Source organism: Grus americana, chromosome 13, assembly GCF_028858705.1.
Source record: "Grus americana isolate bGruAme1 chromosome 13, bGruAme1.mat, whole genome shotgun sequence".
Taxonomy (NCBI): domain Eukaryota; kingdom Metazoa; phylum Chordata; class Aves; order Gruiformes; family Gruidae; genus Grus; species Grus americana.
Window position 1 is genome coordinate 7,064,010 of NC_072864.1, and position 14,640 is coordinate 7,078,649.

General features: G+C 37.9%; 1 protein-coding gene across 2 annotated transcripts in view; it reads right to left on the reverse strand.

The window, feature by feature from the left end:
* The window catches only part of WWOX (WW domain containing oxidoreductase), a 526,712-nt gene that overhangs the window by 397,132 nt on the left and 114,940 nt on the right, over positions 1-14,640 (reverse strand). The gene's annotated exons all lie outside the window — the stretch shown is intronic.

Sequence of the window (14,640 nt, forward strand, 5' to 3'; positions counted from 1 at the left end):
GCCCAGGCCCTCAGCAACGCTGGTGGAGCCTCTGTCAGAGCGTATTTCGGAAAGGGCCAAACACCACGCAGCAGAGAGGAGCAAGGGAAGAAAGCAGAAAACAGCAGCGTGAACAGCAGGGTAGGAGGTGGAGGAGGTGGAGCAGGTGCTCCAGGCACCGGAGCAGGGATTTCCCTGCAGCCGGGGAGAGGCCACACTGGGGCAGGTGTATCCTGAAGGGCAGCCGCCTGTGGAGAGGATGCTGCAGCAGAGGAAAAGTGTGAGGAGGAAGGAGCAGCAGAGGAGCTGTTCTGTACTGACCACAGCTCCCCATCCTCCTGGGCCACTCAGCGAGGGGGTGGTAGAGGAGGTGGGATGAAGGAGTGAAGTTGAGCCTGGGGAAGGGAGGGGAAGGGGGAGGAGGGAGAAGAAGGTGTTGGTTTAATTCTTGGTTTTGTTTCTCACTATCCAAATCTACTTGAATAAATTAGCCCACCACAACGTGTCATCTCAAGATGCCTACCAGAGCAAGACCACACAGCTTTTCCACTCTCTTCAAAAATACCAAGTAGAACAGTATCACTTTGCATCTTGAGAACCAATAGGACCATAAGCAAACTCCGTATGTCCTGAACATTCAGAACAATAGTGATCAGCGGGTGCATGGCTGACATGCACGGGCAGGTAACCAGAAAGGCTTCAACACTATCACTCTTCTCCCACTTGCTAATCAGAAAACAGTTTCCTTCTGGAGCATTTACAAAAGAAACTTTTCCTAGGGGAGGAGCAACTGCTACCACTTTCTTATGTGGGGTACACATCTATTCATGACATCTGCACAATTGGTAGGGGGAAAGTGATTAAGAAATAAAGACACAATGCAACAAGGTATATGCCCACATGTTATATACTTCTGCAGCTCGTGAAGTATGCTGTTAAAAAAATACAAGTCGATAAAGACTGATTTGGAAAATAAAAACATCCTCCAGAATCTGTAACCTTTGGTGGAAAAACTGCACACAATACATATGAGATCCTTGGGACAGATTCCTTCCTCACTGAACTCAGCTAACCCAGTTTAAGTAGAAACGCCATGATGAAGGAACTTGAAATGAAGCGTTCCTAATTTGCTTTTTAAAGGGTAAGACTCTACCAAACTAAACTAGAAAAGAATTCAGACTGTCACGTACCCCTCTCATTCAAAAATCAGGTCCAGAAAACTTCAAATTCCTTGACATCTCCACTGTAATCTCAGGAAGCTACACACCTTGCAGCCTTCCCAACCTCCACAGCAAGATCAAGGACAAACACCCTTTCTGTTCTTTCTTGTCTTTTTTCAAATCCTTACGAAACACAGCAAAGTCTCTGGTTTCGGACCTCAGACAGATCTACATTTGCTAGATTGTTCCATCTCTAAGGAAACCTTGGCACCAATAGTGTATTCTTGTCCCTGAGTCAGAGTCTGACGCAGCAGACCTTAGCAAGCATACCTGAGCTGAAAACCTCAGACTTGAGAGTCTGCACCTGACATCCCTGGCCCTGATATGATTAAATAGAAAAGATCACACAAAATAATGACAGCCAAACAAATACCTTTCATTCCTGCACTATCCGTGCACTAATACCCATGATGTCCTAACACCACAATATTAAGATCTGTCATATTTGTTTGTTTAGCCTGTTTCAGCCTATTAGGTCTTTACTGCAATTGGCCAAATCCCATGACACAAAATCAACCACCCAACATAAGCTCTAATTCTGAAGATAATAAATGAAGCACAACTAGGAAAAATAGCTGCTTGCCCTCTTTTCTTTTCAAAGTACTTCTTCACAGCCCTAGACACAAAAGATGACAGGAGACTCAGAGTCAGATCATTTTCCTGCATGGTTGAAGGACACATATACTGCAACTCTGAGCATCTGCAAAAGGAATTCTGGAAAAGAATGTGAAGCATGAAGCCCCAGGTTGTCAAACAAACCTAAGTAATTAGATTCCTTCAGGCATGTTTGAAAAACCCAGATTTTGATAGCCCAGTTTTCAAAAAACACATTTCTGGGGGAATCAAATGCACCTCAGCTGAATACTGAAAAAGCTGCTCAAGCATCGACATAAACAGTAGGTTGTATTTCCTTATTAAAATAAATTTCAACTTCAAGCCTGCCGGGAAGTTACCAATGTAGTCTGCTTTAATAAGAAGTTAACAATCTAATATCTGCACCTGTGCCAACTTGGAAAATTTTAACAAAAGAGCTTCAGAAGCAGTATGAAACATCTGTGTACTTTGGGAAGCTCATTTTCTGAAATGCTGAATTTCTGATCTGCCTTTTGGTCAGTGACACTTATATGCATAATATCTTCAGATACGTACTACACCCACAAAAGAAACTGAAGATAAAGGGGGACTGTCATTTAGCGGCAAGGTTCTCTCTCTCTGTTCAAACCAACTTGCAAAAAAGGGAGTTTGTTCGTTCATCTCTGCAGCCTCACTCAACACAGTGCAAGCAGGCTATTTACTAAGATACGCAGGATCATATTTTTTTAAAAGGTACTTGACCTTTTGGGGCATATTTTATCAAAATGTTTTAAACGTCAGTTCATTTTGCCTGTTCGAGATGCATCTGCCAAGAGGAAAACAAAGCCTCACGAAGGTTGAGAGTGCATGTGTGGAAACTTTGGATGATTCATCATCTCTTCTGAAAGTTTATGAAAAGCTCTAGCAAGAATTAATTTACAGATTTGTAAATCTGCTGGGAAAAAGGAACAAGTTTCTTCATCGTAGATGCAAATTTTGGTATAAGAGCCTCCTGTATGAGAACTGAAGCACACGAGTACAGCAGTAATACTAAAAATACCATCGTCATTCCTTGCAAAAGCAAATATGGCACTTTTAAAAAGACTGTAATTCTATTTGATCATTGTCATATGCACTATGAAGTAACAGACCTCAGTAAGACAGAAAGGACTCACATATGAACCAAAACTATATTCCACCTATCCAAATTGTAGCATCCTTCATTAATACTAATTACACAATAAGTACCAGAGGCAAAATACGCACTCTATACTGAAATATGTCAGCTCAATTAATTAAAAAGATGACTCTAGAATTATAAAACTATAAAATGTAGTGACTTTTAAATTGTCAGAGCATTTAATTGGGTTTTATAAAAGAAATAAAATTATGCTTGTCCTTTTCATGAGATTTGTATTTTTCAAACAACATTTTGTTCTATTTTTTTAAAATAAAAGTAATTAAAATTAAAGAGACCGTAAAGTTAAAAGTATTTACAATATTCTATTAGAAAAATCTGTGAAGAAATATAAAAATAAATACAGAGACTTTTTAAACTAATCCCATACTGAAAAGGTAATATCAGATTCCCTTTCTTTATTTTTAATTAGCATTAGTGGTTTTAAATGGTTAAAAACTGATTTCTCTAGAAAACACCACAGAAAAGAAACCCAAAGGGTTGTATCAATAGATACTCCAGTTGTGCTTCATTTCAGCTTGGAAAGAACCCCCTCTTGGATTTGGATCCATGTCTGTTAAGCTATTGGTGTCTCTCATCAGACTGCTAACAAAGGTCAAATTACTGAAAATTGTCATCCAAGTTTTTGTGACTTGGACATTTACACACCAGGAAATGAGTGATATTACCTGTGTAACAGCCACTATATAGTTATGAATTTCAGCTGCAGATGACAAATTGTAATTTCAACGGTGCAGAGCTCTGTACCACCAAACATATCATTATGCACGAACAAAATTTTTAAGATACATGACAATTCACACTACACATCTGGCGCTACAGCTTTGCTTTATGACAGGAGTATTTTTAAGTGATAGCAGAACTATGACCTTGATTTCACAAGTTCATTAAAAACGTTGCTGTGATCTACATTAGGCTTCCTCCTGAGTCCAAGGAAAAAAAAAAAAATCCCCTCTCGGTTTAAAATAGTTTGTAATTCTACATCAAAGACACAGCTAAGGCCACCAAAAAATGTCAGCAGCAAAGGAAAATTTTCTTTAGTGTTTACTCCTGGTATCGACATTACCAAGCTGCTCCCACTAACCATGACACCTATTTGATATTTCTGGAAACACTGCATAGTTAAAACCTTGCAGAAGGTTTTGAAAATTTACCCCTATGTCTCCTTAAAATGTCTCAGTCAGTGACTTACATCACACCAAGTGAGCTAACGTGGTCTACCATTACAATTTAAGTATGCACTGGGACTTGAACATAAGCTGCTCCATCATCATGTAGTGACTGTTTCTTATCCTTCACAGCATGACCGAGACTTAAGAATGCACTGCTTTTACTGCAAGCCATACAGCAATTCTAGAAAACTCTCACCGTGCTGGTAAGTTTAGCTACAATTTAGTGAATGTTAAAAAGCATGTAGAATTAACAAGGACATTCTTAATTGTGAATATCTCAGCTGAAAACCATCTAATTTCTTGTGCATTTCACAAGTCTGGATATTTCATTAATCCTTGCGCTGGGCAAGTCATTCTGCTCTTATATGCTGTGCTCAATTCACCATTAGAAGCAACAAAGCAATCCAACTGCTCTGCAGTATTTGACAATCCAGTAAGTTAATACATTAGAGAGATACAGAAATTAAGTTGTTGCTATAAATCAGTTAGTTATGAAATTTAATAATCAATTTGTTAACACCTGATGTAAAACTATGATCTGTCAGCAGCCTCCCAAGCTGGCTGTGTGCAGCAGTAGATATTTCCAAGGGAATTAATTACTGATGATTTGCAAAGGTAAGAATAATATTTTTCAACAAATGTAGCCTGTGCACTAGGAGGTTAAACAAACACCACCAAAATGTCAACAGAGTTCTTGGCTTTGGTGTTCTCCCATTTCAAATGTAATGAAATAGTTAACCAGAAATTATGCAGAGGGAATACTTTCAAATCTTCCCATGAAGCAGAATGTCACACCATCTGGGGCACTTCTCAAGTGATTTGAAAAGTTCACACTGTTTGGAATTACACAGAAATTCAACAGAAAAGGCCTCGCCATATCCCCAAAGTCCCATAAGCAACTGTAGACCTATGTCACGGCCAGTAAAGAAGGCAGAGAGTTGTGACTTCTCTTCCATAAAGAAGCAAAGTCACAGCCCACCGAACTTTTCCATCCCATAACTCTGAACACCCATGTTGCTTTCTCTCAAAGTTAGAAAATGGTACTTCCTGCTGTGAGGGAATGCCTGTATTCACAAAGGAAATAACCAACATGCGGGCTAGGCTTATGGCTCTCCAGAAAAAGGGTGAGTTAAACCACCATCTCCAGAAATCCCTCTCAGTTTTATAAGCAGCACTGATGCGAAACTGAGCAACAATATTTATTTGATGAAAACAAACAAACAAAAAAGCACTGCTTAACTCAATGAATTTTGGAAACAAAAGCTCAATGTCTAGCTTCCCTTTTTTTAAAAATATTGACTGAAAAGTCAGCAAAAATACCGCCTATTTCCCCCTGTCATCTGACAGAATTGTGGATCCTTGTCAGACAGGCTTCATTTTAAGGCAAGCCACTAACATAGGACTTAGAGCCCTGATGGATGACCTCCTGCTAGAAGCAAGGAAAATTCTCTCAAATTCATCCTACTGGATTTCTTTGCAGGATTTGACACTGTTGATCGGCAAATGCTTCTGCTCCACTACCAAGAGATTAATGGGAGTGGGCTGAAACTGTTCTGCTTCTTCCTTCGTATCAAATACATGGGAATTATTATGAGCAGCTGCCCCTATGTCTTCATAATATATCATCTGCATACTGCCATACAGGTCAACCATCTCTCAATCATTAGTCATTACCTCTATAAAATCTTGGGTATACAATTTCATAAATGTTTGGAGAAGGAACAGAGGTCTCAAGAGATTTAGAACTAAACAGAAAACATCCATTAGTCCTGGTTTTCCCTTTATTAGCTTTTCTTACACATGCAGGGGGGAAAAAATCCCAACCAAAAAACCCCACATCATCTTACACCTCCAGAAATTAGTAAGTTATTTTCCTTTGAAGAAAAATTCTGTCATTTTAGCTCTAGGGGGACAGAAGAGTTTGAGAGGCCTAGTTTTCCTCTTAATGGGGTGCAGAAGCAATTTCAACTATTATGAAAAGTTTAAAGTTGAACTTCAGAAGAGAAATTCAGACCCAATATTAAATAAAGAAACATTTAAACATTTAACTTTTTTAAACATTCAACATTAGCACTTTAAACATTTGTAATGTTGACCTCAAACTCACTTTAGTAAAACCGCCACTGCCCATAGCACCTTCTCTCAAAAATGATCCAAACTGGGATTTCTCCTTCCACTCTTGTATGAGTTTCACAAAGACTACACACAAAACAAGAAAAGGAGGGATGAGGTTTACTTCGGTGACATGATCTGTCTCCCACACTTGGCTAATGTATACACTGCAAGTATGGTATATGATACTAGAAATCTGAGAAATTAGGAACTTTTTAATCTATATTTTCTTATTTGGTATCATTACATCAGTCTATCACTTTCTTTTGATAACAAATTATTGCTTAAAAATGAAGTATGATTAGTATTCATACTTGCTTTTTAACTTTTAACTACAAGGCAAGAGGGAGAAGGAGAAAGGATTATATTCCACAAGCATGTGGTGTGTTCCTTCCTTCCATGAGGTTCACACCAGGGACTCTCACCTTTTGGGGGCCTGTTATCCACAGCTCTGAATTCCCTTTTGCATAGCTATAATTTAGCCCTAAGTTTCCTCTGACTGACGGCACACAGTATACTCAGGGTACTGAAATTAACCATGGGTGTCAGCGCTGCTCTTCCCTCACCTCAATGCCTCCTCTGAACGACATTTCAAATCAAAATCCATCCAAGAAACGACCTTTTCCTTTGTCAAAGTGTTGCATCTTTGCTAATTCTGTATCCCTGGGGGACTCAAAATACCTCCATACGTATGGATTTTGAAAGTCCTGGGGCCAGGCTGGAGTAGAAGAGGGATAGGATAGGGCTCTGCAACTTAACTTCTATATCCTTTCACGCCTCCAGCATTTCCATGCTGCGTTCTCTTCCTTTTCTCAAGTCCTGGCACAATAATAGGAGAACTGTTTCATTCCTTGCCATGCCTTGCAAAGATGTTTTGTTGTGGTTTAGATCTCCCTGATGCTTAGGAGACAGTAGCAATGAAAATATCCAGAATCTGGTAATTTTCATTTGGCAGCTCACCTAAGGACATTCGCTACCTCAAAGTGGACGCATGTACCTTTTTCAAAATCCCAATAGCAAATCATTATTTACACATATACACAAAGAGTTACAAATAAGCATAAGCCAGCTGTAAAGGAGCATTCAGTTTTGCAATAACCATGGAATAATTTGTTGTTTCTGCATGAACTTCTAAATATACGAATTTCATTTATACACAGTAAGTACTTGTTAGAAAAAAAGAAAGCCACAACTCACAAGGAAGGTCAATTACTACTTTTATTACATATTCGTGATATTTCCCATTGAAAACAGCTAACTCCTTGGAGAATGTTTTTGGGACCACGGTTCATCATTCAAACAATAAAACACTTCATGCATTTTGAACATTTCACTTGCCAATGACAACTCCTTCCTCTGTTTTGCCTAGAGATATATAGAGCTGTAATAGAGTTCAGAAAGCCCCTAGCAGCTGTGTGCTGCCATTCAGACCTGAAAGATTCCATGTTGTGATAAAAATTAATGTACTTTGACATCCTCTGGGATTTTTGGTGCCTTGGGAACAGCTAATGAAGAAATACAACCTTTTCAGACTATAACACAAATTTTTGGATTCTGAGATTAAGACACATGTGTATATGCATGGCCTGTCTAATGTCAGCAGCAAGGCTTCCATACCCAAGTGCCAGCAGACTTTGCCTTCATGTGTTTTAATTACCTCCCATAGAAAGCCTTTAACTAAATAAATACATTTTAATGTATATGTAATTAAATAGTTACTCTTGCCTTATCTTTCAGAATTTTTAGAAGACATCAATTAAACACACAGATCTTCTTAAAACCCATTAAGCTATAATGCTGCAAAATCCTTGTTTTATTTGCAATAGAATACATTTTAATCAGGCATATTAAGTCATACATATTTTACTTCTTAGATACTCAAAACAGCCTTCACAGCTGGTGCATCTTGTGGAAATTTTTTAGGAAGACAGGGCCCCAAAACTTTATGAGCCATCTTAGACTCAGCTTAGATTTAGACATAGACACACAGCTCAAAATGGGAACCAGACCAACCAGTGTGCTGAGCAGAAAGCCACTGGAGGGTTATCGAGGTTTCTTTGTTAAGTTACAGTGAAAAGAGCGCAAAGTGTCCAAAGACAAGTGGAAAGTTTGCAAATCTTAGCACAGTTGTAGTCATAAAACTATGTAACACCCACATAACAAAATCTCTCTCTCAGTAATATGTAAAAACACTTAATAGTTTTTCAGATGCAACTATATGTAAAGGTATGGTCAACTGTCAATCCTGTCCTTATTTTAATATGGACTTTAAAATGAACAAACAAAAAAATATTCTGAGGCAGGAGATATTTCTACAATACAGTAGATGAAATGAAAGGTGATCTGGTGAAAACGTCATGATCTCTGCCTCCAGTAAAAGGGAGGAGGGGTTAAGCTTGAGGGATTTTTAATTTAAAAAATACTGGAAACTGGTTTTGGATCCACATGACTTGACACATGCTACCACAATCGGGTAATTGTGTACAAGAGCTTAAAAACAGAAGAAAGAAGAAAAAAAAAAAATTATGCAGAAAGCCAATCCCTAGGCTTTAATAAGGCACAGTACCACCACAAAGAGAAAAAAAAAGTTTCACCCTAATATTATTATGTATGTTTCAAATGCAGTCAGCCTTTGATCTTATTTAAATTTAAGATACGTGCTGTCTGCAACAGTAACTTCTGAACTATGCATGTTTCAATACTTAATTCAATGTGGATTTTTTTTGATATCTCAAAATGTACAATGTTATCCAGACGTTTGTGCCTCAGTGGCACTGTCAGAATGCCAACTGCATTCTAAGTTGAGAAGAAAAATAAAATAGTTCAACCGTTACTAGTTTTAATTCACAAAAATATTTCTATAAATGTCAAAGAGTTAACAGATTTGTATACAGTGTTGGAAAATATGTTCAAATTTTGAAAGACAATACGCAGAGGCAATGATCATCTCTGACAGAGATACATCTACTACAGAACCGTTAAGCATATTGGCATCACTGATGTCGAGTGATAGGGCAAGGGGTAACGGCCTTAAGCTGAAGGAGGGGAGATTTCAGGAAGAAATTCTTTACTGGCACAGGTTGCCCAGAGAGGTTGTGGCTGCCCCATCCCTGGCAGTGTTCAAGGCCAGGTTGGATGGGGCTTTGGGCAACCTGGTCTGGTGGAGGGTGTCCCTGCCCATGGCAGGGGGGTTGGAACTAGATGGGCTTTGAGGTCCCTTCCCACCCAAACCATTCTATGATTCTAAGATTCTAATAATTCATTTAAATCAATATTCTTTTCTTCTGGATCTTTTAAGTTATCTATGCAACAACTTGCTAAATAGAGCTCATTTTTACATATGTATTTATATGAATGAATAGAATTTATCATGCAATGTATATGATTTAATTGTGGTTAAATTGGAATTAAAAACCAACAGAACACACATGCAATATGTCAGTTATAATACATGAAAATGCAGAAAAACAGTATTCTGGAGCGAATTTTCAACAGGCTCTGAAATCTTAATTGCACCCGCAAGGTTTCAGAGCGCTTCTGCTTGCAGCATGAAAAATGAATGTACTCATAGAGTTTGAGGCCTCAGTTAAGGAAGCCAGCTGAAAATCTGGCCCTCTCCATTTTGGGTCTGGTTAGGGAAATAAGAAGAGACTAAAGTTCCAAATGGGGAATCATAATTCATAACTGCTGTCTTTTCCATATTCCTACACACAGCATAAGTGAATCAACTCTTAGCATGTGCCAATTCTTACCACAAAAAAAAAAAAAAAAATCCTGTTTAAAGTATAGGAAAGTAACTGCGGTGAAAATCTACATATGGAAGTCCTGCGTAATTGTGAATTGCTGCTACCAGTTCAGAAAATTCTAAGTAGCAGCTGTTGGCAAACGCTATTTTGAAGTAATTCAAGATTTTTCAGGATAATTTCGTTTTTTTTCCTCAAACATTGAGAACATTAAATTGATGTCTTACTGTTTGGCTGAAGATAACTTTAAGTCAAACCAAGTGGCACTACGCAGCACTCAAAACTAAAGATGCACATAAAATTTCATCTGTAACTTTACTGCTCACTTCTGCCTGCTAACTGTTTTGACCATGGAAGTGTTCTTATACTGAGGATCAGGCAAATGCCATGATAACATGATTGTAAATATTGACAACAGGTAGCTATTTTGGAAATTTTAGAACTGAAACATTAGTGCTGCCCCCCAATTAAAGTATGCAGGTTTTAGTCAAATATGTGATAATTAAACTGGGAAATAAATACCGAAGTATCACATCCACAAATCCATACCGCTACACAAATACCAAATCCTACAGACCCTGAACTATCAAACACTGACGCTGACTAAATTTAAATGCTATATTACATACAATCACAGGAGGGCAGTCATTTTGTCTATAAACTGGATTAATACCAACCATAATTCCTCACATTGTACCTGCTCAATGAAGAGGAGATTCAATTCAGTGTTTTTTAGTTCCAAAAGCCTAATATGAAAGATTGGTTGGTCTGCCTCTTCCAACTGCAAAAATCAGCTAATGCCAAATCCATCTTAGCCCAGAACATTATTATAAACAGATCATTTATTTGATTTTCCGTAACAGAGACATTCAATCAACTGCCTGAGCTGGAAACTAGCAGAGGGAAAAGACTAGATAGAGATAAAAGAAGTAACTTGAACAAATCTAGCCATTGAGGTGCACTGAGACCTCTTTTTCCTACTCTCATCCTAATCCTAGCACTGTCTTCACATGGAAGGAAGGCGGAGGTCGCTCACTCCTGGTGGAAATATCCAGTGGGGAATGTATCTCCAGACAAGAAGCCAGGAATACTAAGTAAGAGCCAGAAACTACGGGGCGGGGGGTGGGGGGCGGAATTACAGAAATAACAGCATTGCATTTCAAACTACAGAAGAGCCTAAAATTAGTTGCCATTACTGTAACATAATGAACTGGCTTTCTCTAAAGAATTTGTTCTGTAAATCCTTCAGACCTACCTTTTAGTTAGACTCCCATTTTATGTATTAGTCACATTGTGTTCAGGTTGTGCTACAGTGAAATAAGAGGTAGATCTGACATTCAACAGCAATATTGTTTTATTCTGTCTTCTCCCAAAGATGACTTTGGGAGATCCAACTAAGTTATCACGTTTAGCTTATTCTGCCCACAGAATCTTTCTAACTGTGGGAGCAAGAAAAACTGGAGAGCACCGTTCTCCTCGTAAGGAAAGTTTATATTCTGCTGTGATCACAGAACTGCAGGATCTAAAATAATCTGCAAAACCTTTCTCCCCCAAAGCTTTATTTGAAACTGTATGCATAAAAAAAGTCTCAGAAAGAGAAACAGCTGTATCAACTCAAGAGTACAGTTAATGCAAACAAAAATATATTTTTTTCTGAGGATGAAGGATATTCTAGAATATATTTTTAGGAATACGGCATAATTTACCAGTGCTTATATACTCTGAGCCCAAATTTTATCTGTGGACAAGGCTGCAACACCTAACAGATCCAAACAGGAATAGAAGAGTCCTATCAAATCTCTTAGAAGTATGATAACTTGAAGATGAATTGATTTTTACTTTCAAACGAGGACGCCTTCTTAGCTCTTAAGTACTACTCCAATTTATATTAAATGTTTCTTTCCAGAGTAACTCTTTCCTCCCATTTATTATTTATGGTTTTCTCAATGCTCCCTCTGTTGTATCATTTGTTTTCTGTATGCAACCAGCCCCTGTTAAATTCCTGCTGAGCAAAGGATGACATTTCTTCGTTCTTCACGTAGTTTCCACAATCTCTCAGGTTCTCCAGCACATTCAAGAAGGCCTTTTTTTTTCTCTCTACAAGCTATTTGATTAAGGCAGAAGATTTACAATCTCAGCAATTTTCCCTCTGTTCCCTGCAATGCCACCACCACCACCTTCCCCAGCTGCAATAGGTTTTGATGTTTTAACTCAATGAAATGTAGGGATTCTTTCTCTGGAGTAGTTCCAGTTTAGTTTTCTCATCCAGTAAGAGATATGTGAAACACAGTCCTTGAAGACTCTTTTCCAATAGCTATCAGCCAGGGAAGAACAGGCTCCCAGGTTTGACGTGAATATGAGCACATCCTTGTATCTGCTGACAAAAAATAGTACCTAGAGCCATGAAGTGTCCCAGAAAAGCAGCATTTAAGAAGACAAGCAAATCTATTCTCTGTTTTGTAAATTTTCAGTTATTAGATCAGGTGTCACCAAGACCAACAGATTCTGTAGAATACCAAAATGTCCCAGAAAGCAATAGTGGATTGGAGAAATTAAACAGACAATAAAACTATCTGCACCCAGAACTCTAAAATGTTCACCACTGAATACTAAAGGGCACTTCACATAATGTGTTGTGAGAAACAAAAATACAGATTGTTATTAAAATGTGTGCATTCATATAAAATTTCTCCTTCACACTTTAAAATTATTGTAGTTTTTTTCCCAGAAACCAAGATCGTTACAACTAAGAACTCAAATGATAGTTTTGTTTAGAAAACAAAACAAACCAAAACCAAAACCAAACCAAAACAAACTCTTTATTTGCTTTTCTTACTACTTTATTGTTAAGGAATTTGTAAGAAAGAAAACTCTATACTCACAATGCATTTCCTATGCTCATCAATAGGACTTATAGTTACCTCATGGGAACTGGGGAGAGCGTATCACAGTTTGCCTTCTCCTACAGGTACATGATAGCAGAGATACCAAAGCCTTTTAAGAAAGTTAGGCTAACAGACTTGCCAAAGCATAAAGAACAAGACTCAGCCTGTCACTGAAGCATTTAAGATTTCTTTCAACTGCTCATAAAGCTACTACTGCAAAGGAATCACTGATCTGACAAAAGCCTCTGGACACTACGGTGAAACAAATAGAGACGAAAGTAGTTAGTGTACATTAGGGCTGGAAAACACATAGGGCTAGCATTGTCGTAATAAGATGCTACTGCCGTATAATTGCTTTTCTGACCATATCCAGACATAGTTAAATCACAAAAAATCAGAGCCAGAAAGACCTAGTAGGTATTCCAGTCCATTCTCCTGCCAGCGCAGATGACTGTAAGGTAACTCTTCTGTATCTGTATCAGATAAAACATCTCCTGCTGCAGGCAGTGTGTGGGGTCTGGTTTCCATCCAGCCTCAGACTTTAAACAAAATATAACTGGAAATTCATTTTGGTCAAAACCCTACAAGTCTCACAACAGATACAGACCTTAGACTTTCCTATAATGCTTGGAGTGCTCCTGCCAGACACACACATATCTAGCACAGATTTGAGACAGAAATATCTGAAGGCAAGGCAGATGCTATAAATGCTGTCTATTACTAAAATGTTTCCAAATAAAATGAGAGTGAAACATTAGTAAAACCTGTCCATCACTGACAATGTAGCTTAACAGACCTACAGACCAGTAAAACAAGGTATGCCAACAAAAGTAAAACAGGTTTTACTGATTCTGTATCTTTACTAATTCTATATCTTCTAATTTTCTAAGTTCTCTGGCAAGAAATGATTTAAGCACGTTCACGTCTAAGGATTTATAAACATGCATACCAAATGGACTAGCCAGGGATAGCCATGATATGATCTGCAACACACAAATCAAGTTAAGAGCTGCATTTGGAAAAAGGGTGGGTTTAATTTTTCACTGTACCATACAGTTTTTAAAGAAATGTAGCGTATTAAAAGCATGAAGAAGGTAGTTTAAAACACTTACTGTTCTTATATTATGAAACCGAGTTACTATTAAAGCAGCGATACTGCGAGGATTTGTCTTTCTATTTCAAGCAAGTTTTAATATATGAAGATGATATATGATAAGAAAATATTGTTACCAAGGATTTTGGCAGTAAAGGAACTTGTGTTAGAAGTCAGTTTTGACAATTCTTTGAATCTAAAAGACCTATAAGTACTAAAATGTCATCTGTCTGTCCATGTGAGATTTGGCTTTGGCAGTATTTCAAAAGTGAAAAAACATTCTTTGTTATATATTTTCCCTATGACGATATATTTTCAAAGCTGTCTAAGAGGCCATATTCTCTTGAGAAGTACAGTAAGATGTATATGTGTTACAGAAATATTTGCAGAAAAAAATGAAGTTTGAATAGTCACAATCAATGGGTCAAGCTGTGAAGAAAAGCACAAAGTGTGGAATTTATCGTCAAGACTTGGCACTTAAAGATTTCAAATCATTTCTTCAGTTTAGAGATTCATTGTTCCGTCCAGCTAAATTAAACAAACCATTTGGACGCTAACCTGATTATCTCCATATAAATTTGTCTATTGTTAAGTGATGCCATTATCACTCCCTCTCCCCCTTTTTTGTTTGTTTGAGGTTTTTTGGGTTTTGGTTTTTTGGGGGT